Source organism: Lithobates pipiens, unplaced genomic scaffold (genome assembly GCF_037356315.1).
Source record: "Lithobates pipiens isolate NorthernLeopardFrog02 unplaced genomic scaffold, aLitPip1_a1.2 Scaffold_27, whole genome shotgun sequence".
Lineage (NCBI taxonomy): Eukaryota > Metazoa > Chordata > Amphibia > Anura > Ranidae > Lithobates > Lithobates pipiens.
The window spans coordinates 11369089-11377037 of NW_027507788.1; the positions used below are offsets into that span (position 1 = coordinate 11369089).

Here is a 7949-nt window from a genome sequence, read left to right on the forward strand (position 1 = left end):
AATAACTGCTAGCACACAGCAACATACAGCGATACACTAACAGCGGTAGAATACTGAGGCTGGATGGACAAGGACTCAGCAGCATTTTTACATACAGCGCCCTTTTACCATTTATTGGAGGTGAGAGGCTGGGGGAAATAGGTGGTGCACACAATAGGCACTGAAGTTTGCAGTGGATTGGCACCTTTGGAAATCACTTCTACATTCTTTGCATGGACTTTGTATTTTTTAAATAGTTTTAAACATTTATGCATGTTCTGTGGACAATCACTTGCTATTATTGCATTTTTGCACACAGCCACTGGATTGATATTATATATATTTTTTCACATATTTTTTAACTTTATTTGTATTCCTGTATTCACTTGGAACATGTATGCAGGGTTTTAATTTTATTTATTGCACAATACATGCTTTATTCGCATTTTCACCATTTATCACTGTAGTGGGATAGTATCCCATTTGCACTATAGTCCTATTTGGACATTCCACCTTTTATTTATTTATATTTATGCAATTTTAGGTAGCGCCGCATCTATTTATTTAATTTTATCCACGTATTTTTGGTGTTGAGATCACCGTTTTTTTGCTGGCTGCTTCCTGTGTATGAAATTTATATTCATTTAGTCCTATAGTTAACTGCTAGGTGGAGCGCATTAGTATTTCTTTATATAAAAAAGAAACAATGTTTCTTTTTATTTTAGTGTTGTTAATAAACATTGCTGACCTCTTTTTTTTTCCAACAGCTCCAATTACCGAACTTCTTTAAAACTTCAGGGGTCAGCGGATATAGAAACAGAAGGAAACAAAAAGAAACAATGTTTCTTTTTATTTTAGTATTGTTAATAAACATTGCTGACCTCTTTCTTTTTTTGACAGCTCCAATTACCGAACTTTAAGCCCCTGTACACACGGTCGGAGATTTCGACAACCAAATCCGTCGGATTTTGTCCGTCGGATTTTGTCCAAAACTGTTCCATACACACGGTCAGACTAAGTTGTCGAAAAAATCCAATCATTCAGAACGTGATGACGTAATTTCGTTACGATGGGACTACGTTCAGGCTAGTAGCCAATAGCTTTGATGTAGGAATTTGATCTGAGCATGCGTGGCACTTGGTCCGATCAAAATTCTCTACACATGATCGGAGTATGTCCGATCGAACCAGTTGGTCGCGAAATATTTCCAACAAATTGGAAAATTGGGTCCGACGGATATTCCGACGGAATCAGTCCGATGCATACCACACACAGTCGGATTATCCGACAACACGGTCGAATAGGACACATTCCGACAGATTCTCAGACCGTGTGTACAAGGGCTAACACTTCATCTGTCAGCAGAGGAGACCCCACTGACAGCTCAAAGAACCGAGCCTGAAAGTATCAGTCTCAGGTATCGGTGAATTTGCACGAGTACCGATACATGTGCAAATACTCGGTATCGGTGCAACCTTACTGTTTACCATATGGAGATTCAATTGGAAAGAGGCAACCTAAAACAAGACATTTCTACTGTGCTGTTTCTTTACAGAACCCCACAATGTTCTGTGATACTGGTCTCATGGGGGCCTCCTATCACATGGGGCCTCCTGTGTAATAAATAATTATTTAGGTAAACAAGTGAAATCGTTTATATAAATAGTAATGAATAAAACAGAAATATTTTCTCCCCCGCCATTATAGTTTCCCTTTAATTGAATGCTCAGGACACATTTCAGCAGGATGTACGGGTCTTTATTTTTCAGACAGATGGTACGTACAATGTTTTCTCATGTCAGGGCTTCATGACGTTTTCCACATGGGGTTAGAAACGTTCATAGTATTCAGTGTATGTGCTTGAACATTCCCCCGTGCGGACGCAGGGGCCGGAATTTCCATGTTTGAAGACGTATGGTGCAACGCAGAAGCAGCCTGCTTTACACACCATTATGCAGGATCTAAATTTATCTGTATAGTTTTCACAATTACTTGGACAGTGGGTCCCACAAGGTCTCCAAACCTGGTTAGGGTAATCGCAATTCTTTTCTGCGGAGAAGGAACGAGAGATGAGAGGATCGTCTGTTACAAGAGCGCTAAAACAAAGCATTTTCTTAACCCCTTCCCTCCCAGACCCAACATCCCTTTGATGGGGTCTTTGGTCTTTACACCCGGGGTGGGTGGGAAGGGCCATCTGATCACGTGATCACTGTTATTGCGAAAAAAGAGGGGCGGGGTATTTAGGACTTTACATGAGGCAGCGAATGGGTAGGTTCATCTGCCTCCATCCCTATTATGTGGAACAAATTGCAACAAAGCGAAAAATTGGGACTTTACATGAAGCACAGCTTAAGAGCATAAAAAGGTAGAATCACATGATCATGGACTCTGGAAACATGAGCATTAACTCAAAAAAATAGTATAATTGGATACAATCTAGACAATTTATTTACATGATGTTGGCATAATTCATAACAAAATATGAAAAATAAATATATTGATAAAAATTCATAAAAATATATACTAATTCATAAACAATATGATTGAATTGATGATGGTATAATTTAAAACCAATCTATTACCTCCCTAATTTGTCAATTTAGCTCTTTCCTTGGATGTATATACTATAATATAAGGAAAGCCTGCGACAAAGGAAATGGAATGAATTGATATATGTTAAGTCTGTTTATGGAAATGTATAAAAATATATACTAATTCATAAACAATATGATTGAATTGATGATGGTATAATTAAAAAACAATCTATGGGTAATAGAAACATTGGTACGCGGTAGTGCAATTATAGTAATTCATAGACAACAACAATCATGTAGAAATAAGAATAAATATGCATTAATGAACAATAATATTGGAAATTATGTCACTTATTATGAAATCTCAAGATCACATGATTTAAAGATGGAGCGCAAGGCTAAGGCTCTACGCGTTTCGTGGGAACCCCTACTCATCAGGAGCAATTGCAAGTACAGCGATCTATAGTAAAAAATAATAATAAAGGATTACAAGGTTAGACAATTGCTGAACACAAACAGGGAAAGAAAAGAGCGAAAAAAGCAAGGGTGTTGCTAGACGCTCTTACCTATAATTGCATAAAGATATAGAAAAAATACTATTGAAGGTAGAGGACGGCATGAGGGAAACAGGCCTCCCCAGAGCTATCTGTCCGGCCTCAGCTCCGGGGGAGGCCTGTTTCGCTCATGGCATCCTCTACCTTCAATAGCATTTTTTTTATATCTTTATGCAATTATAGGTAAGAGCGTCTAGCAACACCCTTGCTTTTTTCGCTCTTTTCTTTCCCAGTTTGTGTTCAGCAATTGTCTAACCTTGTAATCCTTTATTATTATTTTTTACTATAGATCACTGGACCTGCAATTGCTCCTGATGAGTGGGGGTTCCCACGAAACGCGTAGAGCCTTAGCCTTATGCTTCATCTTTAAATCATGTGGTCTTGAGACTCTGTAATAAGTGACATGATTTCCAATATTATTGTTCATTAATGCATATTTATTCTTATTTCTACATGATTGTTGTTGTCTATGAATAGTATAATTGCACTACCGTGTACCAATGTTTCTATTACCCATAGATTGTTTTTTTTTTCCAATTTCTTTATTTTTTCTCCTTTTTTTTCCCTTTAAACAGGAATGGAAACTTACATAAACAGTCTTTCCAAATGTTTTACATTACATTTCCATATACAGACATAAAATATATCAATTCATTCTATTTCCTTTGTCGCAGGCTTTCCTTATATTATAGTATATACATCCAAGGAAAGAGCTAAATTGACAAATTAGGGAGGTAATAGATTGGTTTTTAAACATAGCATCATCAATTCAATCATATTGTTTATGAATTAGTATATATTTTTATGAATTTTTATCAATATATTTATTTTTCATATTTTTGTTATGAATTATGCCAACATCATGTAAATAAATTGTCTAGATTGTATCCAATTATACTGTTATCTTTTTGAGTTAATGCTCATGCTTCCGGAGTCCATGATCATGTGATTCTAGCTTTTTATGCTCTTAAGCTGTGCTTCATGTAAAGTCCCAATTTTTTGCTTTGTTGCAATTTGGACCACTGTGATTGGCTGTCATAATGGTCACATGATCAGGAGCCAATCCCATTGGCTCCCGATCATTACCAGATAGAAAAAGTTGTCTATAGTATCTCGGTCATTGTGCGTGTAATGAGCACGCTCTCAGCACAAAGACCTCAGCCGCCCACGGACGCACATGTGCAGCGTGTGGTTGTTAAAGCCCACCCTCTCTGCCGCCGTACATATGCGTTATGTGAGTGGCAAGAGATTTATGTGAAACAATTTATAATATCATACACAAACCTATACAGAAAAGCTCCCAAACATTAAAGTGATACTACCACAATATTTACCCCAATTTTTTTGTAAAATGTGAAAGATGATGTTAAAATGTAAAATTGCGCATGTTCGTGAAATGGGGACAAACTAAAAATCTCGATAGGCGATGCCTTTACTGTCTCCATTTCGTGTGGCAAGGCGGCCCCCGGCTGCGTGAAGCGACGTACCTGTACACCGCGTCGTGCAGTAGCCTCTATGGGGCACGCGTGCACTGATTGGACAGAGGGGGAGCCAATCAGCAGGTCCGGCAGACTCGATGTCCGCCGGCCACCCGCGATTGTTCCCCAGAGAGGCAGAATTGCGATCTGCCTATATAAAAAAAGGCAGATCGCCGTTCTGACAGGGGCGAACATAGAGATCTTGTGTTCCTGCTAGTCAGGAATACGGATCTCTGTGTTTCTCCAGTCAGACCATCCCCCACACATTTAGCAAGCACACCCCCAGGGACATTTAACCCTTTGATTGCCCCTGGTGTAAACCCTTTCCCTGCCAGTGCCATTTATACAGTGACAGTGCATTGTTTTAGCACTAATTTCTGTATTAGTGTCACTAATCCCCAAAACTTGTCACTTACTGTCAGATTTGTCCGCCGGGTGGCCGGACATATTGCGCCCCCCCCCCACCCAAAAAAATATATATATATATATCACCAGCCACTACTGCATGTAGACTTTAATTGTACAGTATTTGGTGATTGTAGAAGATTGCTATTGTGACTCCGCTGCCTGCTGACTTACGTGGCACTTGATTGGCCTGGCACACCGCAATCAGCGCTGTAAAGAGAGACAGAAGAGGAGAGTGGAATCAGTTCTGAATAAGCACAATATGTACAGCCAATTTATTCTGTATCCTTGCCATTTCTGTATTGGTTAGGCAATAAATATGTGTGATATTTTGGTAGTATGTGGGTTACAGTCCAACAAAGAAAACATGCTCTACTGAAAATATAGTCAGGCAATAAAGATAATGAAAAAATCAATAAATAAATAAACCTAAGCAAAAAACAAAAACAAACAAACGGGCACCGTACTCGATGGACAACTTTGTCTTTATTTTGCCGTCACTTTTCTATGTTTCTATAAATGAGCTGGAAGACTGGGAACCAGTCCTCTGACCTAAATGCCATTGAAATGTAGCAATACTCCTCTAATACACGGCTCAAAAAAATGAAAGGAACACTTTGAAAACAAATCAAATCTCAATGGGGAAAAATCTCATGCTGGATATTTATACTATTTATACTGATATGGACTGGGTAATGTGTTAGGAAGGAAAGGATGCCACTGCATTTGTTGTATTTTAAAAAGGTCCTTCTCACCATAGGCTCAAGTTCATCCTCATTCCTTATTGCAATGACTATTCATTTCAGTAATGAGAGTCAATGAGAGCCGAGCATAATGGACTTTTCCAATGGTTATGACAAACAGCACAGCTATATATGTGTGTGTGTATATATGTATATATGTATATATATATATATATATATATATATATATATATATATATATATATATATATATATATATATATATATATATATATATATATATATATATATATATATATATATATATATATATATATATATATATATATATATATATATATATATATACACATATATATATATATATACATATATATACATACATACATACATATATATATATATATACATATATATATATATATATATATATATATATACATATACATACATATATATATATAATTAAATACAGAATTAATATATAGATTTTTTATTTATTTATAATAAATACAGAAATAATTAAGTAATATATATTTTGTGTATATATATATATATATATATAGATATATATATATATATATATATATATATATATACATATAATTAAATACAGAATTAATATATAGATTTTTTATTTATTTATAATAAATGCAGAAATTATATATATATATATATATATATATATATATATATATATATATATATATATATATATATATATATATATATATATATATATAAATAAAATGAATATATATATTTTGTGTATAAATATATATATATATATATATATATATATATATATATATATATATTATTTCTGTATTTATTATAAATAAATAAAAAATCTATATATTAATAGATTAATATATATACATAATTAATATATATATTTTGTAAATATATATATATATATAATATATATATATATATATATATATATATATATATATATATATATAGAGTAGCGTTTCCACTTCAGCTCCAGAAGATTTACCCCCTTCATGACCAGGTCATGCTATTTGCTATACTTTAACTGATAATTGCTCAGTCATGCAAAACCGTACCCAAACAAAATATAATATAGAATATTATATAATAAATATAAATATAAATATATTATAATATAATATAATTTTACAAAACTAGAGCTTTGTTTTGGTGGTATTTGATATTTTAAAGAATATATATATTTTTTTTACTTTCTGTTAAAACATATCCAATAAAAAAAAAAATCTACATAAATGTTAGCCAATAACTATGGGATTTATACTGGGATTTCTTTTTTTTTAATACTACTAATAGGTAGTCAAGTGCTTACTCACCCAAAGTAACAACAAGAAGAATGTTGGTGATTCTCATCTTTCTGACTTTAGGTAGCTAAAATTAAAAAATAAATAAAATATTACATTTGTTTCTGGAAACAGGTGCAAATCGTCCTTTAAAAAATCTTGCCTGTTGCGGGAATTCTCCTTTTCTCTCCTTCCTTTCTCTGTTGTCTGTCATTCAGGGGCATTATTATGCAGTAGATAGATAGATAGATAGATAGATAGATAGATAGATAGATAGATAGATAGATAGATAGATAGAGAGATAGACAGATATGGGGAGGGGGAGGTGAGAGATGAAAATATATTAGCTAGACAAAAAATAAAATATAGATAGATATTAGATACATAGATTGATAGATAAACAAAATGTAGCTATTAGATACATAGACAGATAAAGAATAGATAGATAAATAGATAGATAGATAGATAGATAGATAGATAGATAGATAGATAGATAGATAGATAGATAGATAGATAGATAGATAGACTTGCTATATAATAATGTCACTGAATGACAGACAACAGAGATTTGTTATGTTTTTTGTGAATAGCTTTGGGGAGGCGATGCCCATGTGCCCCCTATGGACAGGCCGCCACTGGTACTTACAGATCTCAAGTGATCTCTCTGTCTCTCTGGGTAGGAAAATGAAAAGCACAAACTCAGTATTTATCTGACTTTTTTTTACTAGATGTGTGTGTGGGGGGGGGGGGGGGGAGAGGGGGGATGGTGATCCAGTCCAATTGTGGTGTGATGGATTATTTGCACGTTCATTGGGCAATGTCTGTATCTGGACACGAGGAGTATAAATGTAATTCTATCTTTGTATCTTTTTCCTATTTACAAATAACATGAAAAGTATGTTTTTTGTAAGTTTTTGAAATCTGTTCTTTCCAATGGCATATATGAAGGATTGTTTTAATAATAAGGATATTTATAGGGATTTGACTGAGTGGCCCACAG

At 34.2% G+C, this 7949-nt stretch overlaps 1 long non-coding RNA gene across 1 annotated transcript; it reads right to left on the bottom strand.

Annotated features, from left to right (window-relative positions):
• Nucleotides 1–1721: 1721 nt before the first annotated feature.
• LOC143933086 (uncharacterized) lies at nucleotides 1722–7635 on the bottom strand. Its single transcript, XR_013263004.1, has 4 exons — nucleotides 7596–7635; nucleotides 6983–7037; nucleotides 5125–5160; nucleotides 1722–2028 (listed from the first exon to the last, which is right to left on the bottom strand). It is a non-coding gene; the product is annotated as an uncharacterized LOC143933086 (long non-coding RNA).
• Between the last annotated feature and the right edge of the window lie 314 nt (nucleotides 7636–7949).